Raw genomic sequence first — 10,708 nt, 5'->3', positions numbered from 1 at the left:
ACCGCAAGCGTCTTTCACTGTGTAACTATTGGCTGAAGGCAATTTTGCCATAAAAGATAAAACAATACTGGGGCGCCTGGGTGGCACAGCGGTTAAAGCGTCTGCCTTCGGCTCAGGGCGTGATCCCGGCATTACGGGATCGAGCCCCACATCAGGCTCCTCCGCTATGAGCCTGCTTCTTCCTCTCCCACTCCCCCTGCTTGTGTTCCCTCTCTCGCTGGCTGTCTCTATCTCTGTCAAATAAATAAATAAAATCTTTAAAAAAAAAAAAAGATAAAACAATACAAAATAAAAGAGGTACACTAAAAAAAAATAATGAAATATGAAAAAAGTAATAGAATCACCGTATGGCCATTTGTCATAAAAAATAAAATCACGAAAAATAAAAGAGGAACATTCATTAAAAAGCACATAACGATACATGAGAAATGAATAACGGAATGAAAAAGATTGGGAAATACAAAGTATTTGAATACATTCAGGATGTAGAGTGTGGATTCATGAAAACACTGCATGAATAAATGATTCTATCTTGAGGATTGTCCCTGAGCCCATGTCTTCAAAGTCTTTCATCCATAGTAACAGAGTGACCCTCCTTCCCCATAAGGGGTACATTCCAAGGCCCCCAGTGGATGCCTAAAACCACACTGACCCCTAGAGATGCTATGCTTTTTCCTGCATGCAGCCGCCTATGATGAAGTTCAATTTCTAAATTAGGCACAGTAAGAGATTAACAGCAAAGGCTAATAATAAAACATAACAATATATTGTAATTAAAGTTACATAAATGCAGTCTCTGTCTCTCAAAATATCTTACTGTGCTGTGCTCACCTTTCCTCTTGTGATGACGTCATGACGTAGGAGGAGAATCATCTGCTCTTGCCAGTGATGATTGACAAGGGCAAATGAAACCAACCGAGGGGGAACCGAAACTCTGGAAGGCGAAACTCCAGATAAGGGGGGACTACAGTATGCATTTTTTTTTATTCACCTGTTGATTCATCTCCTCATTCTGCATCACACTTTTTTTTTTTTTGCATTAAAATTTCTTTTCAGGGGCACCTGGGTGGCTCAGTCAGTGAAGCATCTGACTCTTGGCTTCAGCTCAAGCGGTGAGCTCAGGGTCGGGCTCCGCGTTCAGTGCAGAGTGGGCTTGTCCCTCGTGCTCCTCCTCTACTCCTCTCCCCGCTCGCTCTCTGTCTCTCAAATAAATAAATAAAATTAAAATTAATTCAAACATAAAAGAATAGAATTTCTTTTCATCGAGAGAGGTATCCGTCTCCAAATAGGAGGGTGCGTATTTGTCACTGAGCTCTGTGTTGTGAAAGCCTTCCACACCGTTGTTTGCTCTTGGCATATTGTCACCTGTCTGCTGACAGATATTGCCAAGTTCTGTGGGGAATGTGGAAGAAACACCAATGCTGTAAAGCATTTATAACTGAGCCCTGTGATCTCTGTAACTGCTGAGATATCATTCTCTGAAATAGTATAGTATGCGGTCTGCTGGACACGCTATGTCACACTGCCAGTAAGCTTTGTCACCGAACTTTCTATCACGTACATACACAGAGTTGTTATCGCCCACTATTTTAAGATCACCACCTCCATTCCACACCATCTCGACCATTCTGAGGGCTAGCAAAGATTTATATAACATAAAAATGGGAACTTTGGGGGCGCCTGGGTGGCACAGTCGTTAAGCATCTGCCTTCGGCTCAGGGGGTGATCCCGGTGTTCTGGGATCGAGCCCCACATCAGGCTCCTCCGCTGGAAGCCTGCTTTTTCCTCTGCCAATCCCCCTGCTTGTGTTCCCTCTCTCGCTGGCTGTCTCTCTCTGTCAAATAAATAAATAAAATCTTAAAAAAAAAAAGGGAACTTTGTCAACGGAGAAATGAAACCAAACGTCAACCAATTATTTTATCTTGTATGGCAAAATCGCCTTATGGCCAGTCAGTTATGTGACAAAAAACGTTTGCAGCAAAGAGGTCTACGGCCAAGACACTCGCAGCGAAAGTACCGGACGCGAGTAGACACTCCGGAGCCTGTTCCTTGTTATTGCGCTGATGAACCACTCTTGTTTTTTATTTGCTTTTAATTATTCGTGAAGTGAGGCATCTTCTCGAATGCTCCTTACCTCTGAGTTTGCTCTTAAGCAGTTGGTTCTTTATTGCATGTATTAAGTTATATTGTTTCCTCCAGGAAGTGCTCATTATTCTCAAGAGAATACGCGGAAGCTCTTACTTCCTATAAGGCACCGGAGTTTCGCACTTCCTGCAGAAAAAGTGGATCTCACTCCAGCAGCGGCCAAACCCAGAGCACCTGGAGTCAGATGCAAGCCCTCATCGCAGGCAACCACTTCTGGTTTCCAGGGCTTCAGAGGTAAATTTGTAGACTCCACACCCAGGGAAAAGTCATTTCACACTGCAGAGATAAATTTTACAGGGCCGAAAAGAGAGAGAGAGATCATCAGCTGTTTAACTCAAGTAAGTTCTGAACCAAAAGAAATGTCAAAATCTTCATATAAGGAGGCTGGGCTGGTCTTGATGGATTGACCCCATTCATGTCCATCCCAGCCTCCCGCCAGAGTCCCTTCCTTTACCTCACATGCGGGAAAACTGAGAAGTACACTTCCCGCCCTCCTTTGCCCCTACATTTTTGGATGTGAATTAGGATCTGACCATTAGGTGCTGTGGCCCAAGATCTGGGAGGAGCAGGTGAGATGGGGTGGCGTCCTGTGGGGACAAGCAAGGTCAAGAAAAACTGTATTTTGCAGCAGCATTCCAGCATTGCGGGCACCCCTTCAGGGAACAAGGGTGTGGCCATTGATGTCGGGATCACAGGTCTCCTGGAGGCGTTCCAGATCATTCCTGGGGGCCACAACTCAGAACCCACTCCTCCAACCCTTCCAATGACTTTGTAAGCCCCTGATTCGGTTCCTGCTACAATCAGCTGGCGTAGTTTCTCGTTCCCGGACTGATACAGCTCACAAATACTAATCTTGACGGAGCCAGGCGAGATATGAGAAGGAAAAGCACGGACAAAAGGCAACGCTGTCATGAGTCATGCTTATTTTATGGGTTTCCTAATAGCCTTTTAGCCAGAAAACCTTATCCCTGCAGAACATTTGTAAAGTACAAAGAAAGGCCAAAGAACAAAATAAAAATCATCTGGTATTGCACAAGAACCAAATACTGATGAGCAGAAAACATTCAGCCACACTAAGGATGAGTCCTAACGGGCCAGCTGCTGCTGTTCATTTGTCTGCAGAATCCCTGGCTCAGCCGAGGGGAGCCTGGGCTGAGTTTGGTGCTCGTGCTTAATTTACAGCGAGACTGCAGAGCAGCTCCCGGCCCCTTCCCAAGAGTAAGGGAGGAAAGTTGCAGCACTAGAATGTGACCAAATACCCGATCTGCATCCTAGATATAACCCACCTGGTGATAGCACTGGGAGGCTGAGTATCTATACCCTTTCCCTCTCCAATCACCCCCTTGCCCCCTATTTCTGGAGAGGGTCCTCTGTGTCCCTCTAGCCTTAGCTACAACCTAAAGTCTATTGGTCTACTTCTTTCAGCTGGGCCTCTTCCTTTGACCTTTCATCTAAGGCCAAAGTTTCCTTCCAGAGACCTCTTCCCTCTCTGTCCAAGAGAAAACAACAACAACAACAACAATAATAATAACAGCTGTCATTTCTTGACACTCGAAGCTACCAAGCAGGTAATCCTCCTAAGAAGCCTACAAAGTAAGAATTATTCTCATGTTGCAGATGAGAGGCTCAGAGAAACCATTTCCCAGCACTCAACAATGCATAAGAGATAGAAGGAGTGTTGGAGCCCACCACGATTCAAAGCCTGGGCTTTAATCCTGATGCCGTGTCCCACTCTTAGGGGCCTGGGAAAGTGCCTCTATCTGCTGTTGTCTTTGGGGAAGCGGCCACCTCCCACAGAGGTCTGTTTGCTCATAAACACTGTTTTCTTTAATCACGCCTTTACTGAGACCTAATTCACAGGCCCTAGCTTGTAATATCTCCAGAGCTGTGCATCGATCACCACTATCGGATTCCAGAAGCTTTCGACACTGTGAAAAGAAGTCCCATTGCCATTAGCAGTCATTCCCACTCCCTCATCCCTCCAGTCTCTGGAAACCACTCGTTTACTGTTTGTCTCTACTGATTTGCCTCACTGGACATGGCATGTAAGTGGGATCACACAATCCGAGCTTTATTCCTTCTTACGGCCAAATAATATTCCCCTGTATAGATACACCACATACTGTTCACCCGTTCATCAGTTGATGGACACTTGGGTTGTTTTTACTTTCCGGCTCTTAAGAATCATGCTACAAAGAACATTTGTGTATGAATTTTTATGGGGACCTTGATTTTCAATTCTCTTGGGTAGTACTTAGGAATGGAATTGCTGGATTGTATGGTGAATCTATTTTATCTTTTCGAGAAATGGCTACACTGTTCTCCATAGCAGCCGTGCCATTTCGCATTCCCACCAGCAATGTATGAGGGTTCCAATTCCTCCACACTTGTTACCGTCTATCTTGCCTACTATGACCATCCTAGTAGGCGTGAGATAATATCTCGCTGTGGTTTGGTCTGTGTTTCCCTAATGGTCGATGATGTGAAGCACCTTCTCTTGTGCTTGTTGGCCATTCATGTATCTTTTTCGGTGATAGCTCATTGTCTCTTCAAGTCTTTCGCCCATTTTTAGTTGGGTTATTTGTCTTTTTATTATTGGTTTGTAGAGCTCTTCATATTTCCTGGGTATAAGTCCCTTGTCAGATATATGATTTGGAAATGTTTTCTCCCATTTTCTGTGCTGTCTCTTATTTTGATGTTTATCTATTTTTTCTTTTGTTGCTGTGCCTTTGGGGCCTCATTTAAGAAACTGTTACCTAGGGATGCCTGGGTGGCTCAGTCGGTTAAGTGTCTGCCTTGGCCCAGGTCATGATCTCAGGGTCCCGGGATGGAGTCCCACATCGGGCTCCCTGCTCAGCGGGGAGTCTGCTTCTCTCTCTGCCTGCCACTGCCCCTTTTTGTGCCCTCTCTCTCTCTCTCTCTGACAAATAAATAAAATCTTAAAAAATAAAAGAAACCATTACCTAATCCAAGTCATGAAGATTTACTCCTGTTTTCTTCCAAAGGTTTTATATTTTTAGCTCTTGTATGTATGTCTTTGACTCATTTTGAGTTAATTTTTGTATTGAGCTGAATTTTGTGTTGAGTTAAATTTTGTATGTTGATGTGAGGAAGCGTACAGCCTCACTTTTTTGCATGTGGATACCCAGTTGTCTCAACACTATTTGTTAAGGAGACAATCATTTCCCCACGAAATAGTCTTGGCACCTTATCAACAATCAATTGCCATTCATGTGTGGATTTATTTTAGGATTCGCAATCCTATTTCACTGATCTACTTGTCTATCCTATGTCAGTACCACACTGTTCTGGTTACTGCAGCTTTGCAGTAAGTTTTGAAATTGGGAAACATGGGTCCCCCAACTTTTTCTTTTCAAGATTACTTTGGCTCTTGTTTTGGCTATTCAGGGTCACTTGCAGTTCCATATAAATATTAGGATCAGCTTATCCATTTCTGTAAAAAAAAAAAAGTTGGAATTTTGAGAGGGATTGCACTGGATCGGTAGGTCCATTTGAGGAGTGCTGCCATCTCAACAATTTAAGTCTTCCGATCCATGAACATGGAATGTCTGCCCATGTATTTAGGTCCTCTTTAATTTCTTTCAGCAATGATTTGTAGTTTTGAGAATATACTTTTTGTTCTTTATTTGATTTTATTCCTAAGCATTTTATTATTTCTGATACTATTGTAAATAGGATTATTTTTGAATTTCATTTTCGGACTGTTCATTGTTAGTGTATGGAAATACAGCTGACTTTTACAGATTGATTTTGTATCCTACAACCTTGTTCGACTCACTTATTCGTTCTAACAGATTTTTTTCCTTGGGCCTTTTCAATATACAATATCATGTCATCTATGAACAGACATAGACATAGTTTTACTTCTCCCTTTCCAATCTGAATGCCTTTTATTTCTTTTTCTTGCCTAATTTCCCTGGCTAGAATCTCCTGACATTAGGGGAAAAGCATCTACTCTCTCACCATTAAGTGAGATTAGCAGCAAGGTTTTCATAAATGACCTTTATCAGGTTGGAGAGATTCAATTCTATTCCCAGATATAAGTATGCTTATCATGAAAGAATGTCGGATTTTGTCAAATGATTCTTCTGTGTCTATTGAGATGATGATATGGGTTTTGTCTTCCATTTTATTAATATAGTATATTACATTGATGCTCATAAGCTCTCGATGTCTGAATTTGAGAGAAAAGTGGAGCTGTGTTCAAACAGCCGGCTTCTCTAATCCCTGGCAGGAGGAGACTGTACACAATGGAATCAGTGACTATTACTGAGACTATCTGATGCCACCCAGTTAAATCTCCTGAGCTCCAAAGTAGCAATTCCCTCCGATTCGTCCCAGACGAAGGACACCCCCTCTCTGCTCTAAAACATCTGTGATAGGAAACTTCCTTCTAGGAGAGAGAGAGAAGTGGCAGGACTGGGAGCAAACTTGAAGAGTGCCAAACAAGTTTTGGCAAGGACTGTACTTCATCAAAATAGAGTCAGAGAATTCTTATTTGTATAAGATGGAAACCCCAACCCAAACAAGTAAAAGGAGATTTGTTAGGAAGCTATCGGGGTTGTCAAAGAATTGAAGGAAGATCTTTAGGGATCAGGACAGCTCAGAGCTCCCAAGGATTGGAAATGGACAGCAGGCCCTGTCAGGACTTCTCCTCACCTGCCTGCTTCTCTGTCATACTGTCATGGCCCAGGGCGTGATCACCACCAGCTTGGGGGTGACCCCCCTGCCAGCTCCAGTCAGAAAAATGTCGGGTAAGTACTCTGATTGGCCTGTCCTGGGTCACATGCCTTCTCCGGAACAGTCACTGTGGTCAGGGGAATGAACTTCTCTCAATGACCTCGCTTGCATTGTCGGGCCTCTCCCCGTTGCCAGGGGCCGGAGACTGTGATGGAGTAGGAGAGAAGCTGCTCCCAGAGGCAAAATCAGTTATTACCAGGAGGATGACAAGCGGGGTGCTGGGCTGACACCCGCATTATCTCACTGCCAGTCTCTTTGGGGTGTTGTCTTATGAAGAGTCATGCTTCAAGGAGAGATGTGTTATTGAGGGAAATTTGAGACTCCCTGAACTCCACTGAATCATCATCACAGGAAGCCTTCAAGGGCTAGAACCCAAGGTGGGACATGTATTAGTTTTCTAAGATCTGCCATCACCAAGTACCACAGACTTGCAGATGGCTGCCTTCTCGTTGTGTCCTCACAGGACCTCTCCCCTGTGTGCACATACTCCTGGTATCTCTCTGTGTGTCTTAATCGCCTCTTCTTGGAAAGACCAGTCAGACTGGATTAGGGCCGATCTTAATAGCCTCATTTTACTTTAATTACCTCTTTAAAGGCTCTCTCTCCAAATACAGTCATATTCTGAGGTACTGAGGCTTAGGGCTTCAAAAGATGAATTTGGCGGGGCTTGGGGACAGGCACGATTGAATCTACGAGTGGAAGTTAGGAGAAGGTATGTGGCAGCTGATACATTATGAAATTACTTTTATTTTGGAGGCAGGAAGAGAAACCTGCATTTGAGTTCATAGGCAAGGAGCCAGGTAGCTTGGGACAACCGAGATGCCATCTGCAGCTGCAGGGGCTACCAAACGTCCGGTGAATCGATTTCCTGCCCGGCCCACTCATTCTACAGATGAGGAAGCTGGGGTACAGGAAAGAGGCATTACCCTCTAATAGCCTAGGCAGAAAAGCCAAAAACCGTCGAGATCAGAGTGGATGGGGCAGAGACAGCTGTCCACCGAAAAGTCCCTTCCAAACTGTGAGGAGCGGCACCCAGGCTGGGACTCCAGTCCCCAGCCCCTCCTGCATCTATGGGTATCCAGATGGCACACTCACACTGAAAAATCATGGAAAGTCTAATAATGAGACCATTTACAAGGATGCACACAGGGTGTAGGGAAAACAGCAAATGTTGGTGCGTTTTCCTGGGGCTGCCAACAGTGGGCAGCAGTTATCACCCCTCAGTCTAAAAGAGCAAGTGGAGGGAACAAGAACAAAGCTTGGAGGGAGTGACCATATGGAGGCAGTGACAAAACGTGGGCTTCAGAAGAAGAACATAGCCAATCTATGGACCTGGTTGGGACTGCGGGCCAGGGGAAACACATATCTTAGCCACACTCTCCAGTTTTCCTGCCAGTGGCTTATTTGACCAAACCCAACTACAAACAGAGGACAAAGGAGCCCATTGGTGCCATCCATATGGGTCAGCCTCTGGCCACGGGGCAGGAGAAGACAGGCCGGAGAATGGAATGAATAAGCGTGGAAAGGCATTCAGAAGGAGCCAAGGAACATATCTGTATGCCACCTGCCTGAGTTCTGGCAATGGAATGTGGGCAGAAATGATGGCTGCCTCCTCCCCTGCCCCATCAAACCCATGAACTGGATTTTGATCTGGGTGTGTCCAACTCACTACAAAGTCAAGTGAATGAATTTGCATTATCAGGAAGGCACTTCATCTGGCTGAAAATCAAGATGAGGTCGAGCTGCCAAGCTTTCATTTCTGCTGTTTCTTTGGGGACCTTCTGCTGTGAGCTCTAGTTCAGATCTTCTGCTTTGTCAAAGGGCCTTTTCTCTTTTTGTGGCTGATCGAGACCCAAGTTGGTGAATTATTCACTCTTCCACCAGGAAAACATAACATTCTTCATTGCAAATCACTTTAGAGTTTGTGTGAGGCTGCAGTGGGGATGCTCTTCCAAAGCTTGGAAAGGGCCCTGAATGAAAGCCAGACCCTCGGGCTCCCCCTGATATCTCTGATCTTCAGTTGTCCTGTCCCTAAACCAGAGTCGGATCTTGATCCTCATAAAGGATGGGAGGGAGGCAAGTGCTTTGTCAGCCGCTTCGGAATCTCTCTGGAGATCTACTCACCAGGTGCAGCCACCCCCAGACATCTGCTCCCTGATAGTCTGATAGGCACCCTCCATCCCAGGCCACAGGTTGAGAACCTGAGCATATCATTAGCTGGAGTGTGTGACTGAAGGGAAATCTCCTCCTGATAAGAATTGCTGGGATTTCAAGAGCCACATTTAGAACTCTGGGGCTTTCCAGCCAGAGAGCTTTCAACAATACACACTGCTTTCTCACATCGAGATGTGTAGATGGGCCTGACCTGGAGAGTTGAGGGTTGTTCAGAAGAATTTATGATCTCATCGGCCTTAGCTTGTGGTTCCCCCACAGGGAAAAGACGGGACTAGAGCGGAGTAGCTCTGGGTCAGTTTGGTCTTCTCCTCCCAGCCTTTCCGTCTCCATTACTCATATCTACTAGGATTGTATCTGATTGCACATAACAGAAACTAACAACAGTGTCTGTCTCAATACACAGAAACACTGTCTCACTTTCACAGTGGGAACCACAGGCCAAAGAGAAGGGGGACAGACAGACCACAGGGGGAAATAGCTGTCGGTGAAGATGACTCGCTCCTGCTTTCACATGCTTGTCACAGCTCTGACAGCTCAATTTAGAATGCCCCCCCCCACTTGACTCCATTGTATCTCCTTCATGGCACTTACCACACCACCTGACATCAGATGCACTATTTCTTGTTTTGTTCGTCTTCCCTAGTTTCTAGAACAGTGCCTACCTTATAGTAGGTGCTCAATAAATATTTGTTAAATAAACGAATACATTATTTCATCTGCAATTTCTCAAAAACTTACTGTGACAAGCAGGGTAAAGGATGTTGTTAGTCACTTTACAGATACGGAAACGGAGGCCCAGAAGGCTGACTTCACTAAAGACACCAGGGAACTCAGGTAGTCTCAGTCCTTCGGATTTCTAATCCAGTTCCAGGGGTGGGGGTAGCGTGGGCAGTTAGAGACGCTTTTGACATGCCCCGGGCCTGTGTCCCAGACTGTCAAAGATCTTGTCTGAGCCACTGTTGAGAAACTTGATAACTACTCAGGGGTAAGGTGATAAGAGATGGAGATAATAAATTATTCCTAACAAAGAGTCTGGTACTAGGGACTTTAGAAATCAGTGGCCTGAGGGTTGGGAAAGGAAGGGTGACATTATTACTGAACAGGTGGCTTTTTGGTGCCCTCAATTCCACCTCTCCACCCCCCCCAACCCCCTACCCCGCTACTTACCCTGCCCCCAGAGGTGGTGCGTTCCCTTTCCCCGGAGGTGTTTAAGCAGGGGCTCCATGTCTACTTACGGGGTATGCCTGGGTTGGAGATTAGTATTCACATCCTAGTAGGAGAAGACAAACTCGCCCCCACACAGAACACGCACTGTCAGCCGTGGGCTCCAACCACGGCGCAAAAAAAGAGGCTTTGCGCCACCTGGTGGACATGTCTTTAAACTGCAGACATTGCCGGGGGGAGAAGCCCGCAGCCCAGTGTCCCTAGAATCCTGGGCAGTGAAGACAGAACAGACGCTCTAACAGTTCCACAAGGACCTGCATTAGTTTGTGAGAGCTCGGCGGGGCCTCTGCGCCTGGCCAGGCACCAGGAGGCTCCAGAGAGGCCACTGTGGCAGGGAGGGTTTATTCACGGGACTCAGGGCTTGCTAAGACATGTCCCTGGGATTGGAGGGGACGCAGCCCTC

General features: G+C 45.6%; 1 long non-coding RNA gene across 1 annotated transcript; it reads right to left on the bottom strand.

The window, feature by feature from the left end:
• Positions 1 to 315: 315 nt before the first annotated feature.
• Positions 316 to 10,388, bottom strand: LOC121106108. The gene is made up of 3 exons (XR_005838859.1): positions 10,249 to 10,388; positions 2,135 to 2,421; positions 316 to 1,196 (listed from the first exon to the last, which is right to left on the bottom strand). It is a non-coding gene; the product is annotated as an uncharacterized LOC121106108 (long non-coding RNA).
• Between the last annotated feature and the right edge of the window lie 320 nt (positions 10,389 to 10,708).

This window comes from Ursus maritimus, unplaced genomic scaffold (assembly GCF_017311325.1).
Source record: "Ursus maritimus isolate PB19 unplaced genomic scaffold, ASM1731132v1 scaffold_30, whole genome shotgun sequence".
In the NCBI taxonomy this organism is placed as follows: domain Eukaryota; kingdom Metazoa; phylum Chordata; class Mammalia; order Carnivora; family Ursidae; genus Ursus; species Ursus maritimus.
The sequence above is the reverse complement of the archived record's forward strand: the minus strand, read 5'-3'. Positions and strand labels throughout refer to the sequence as shown.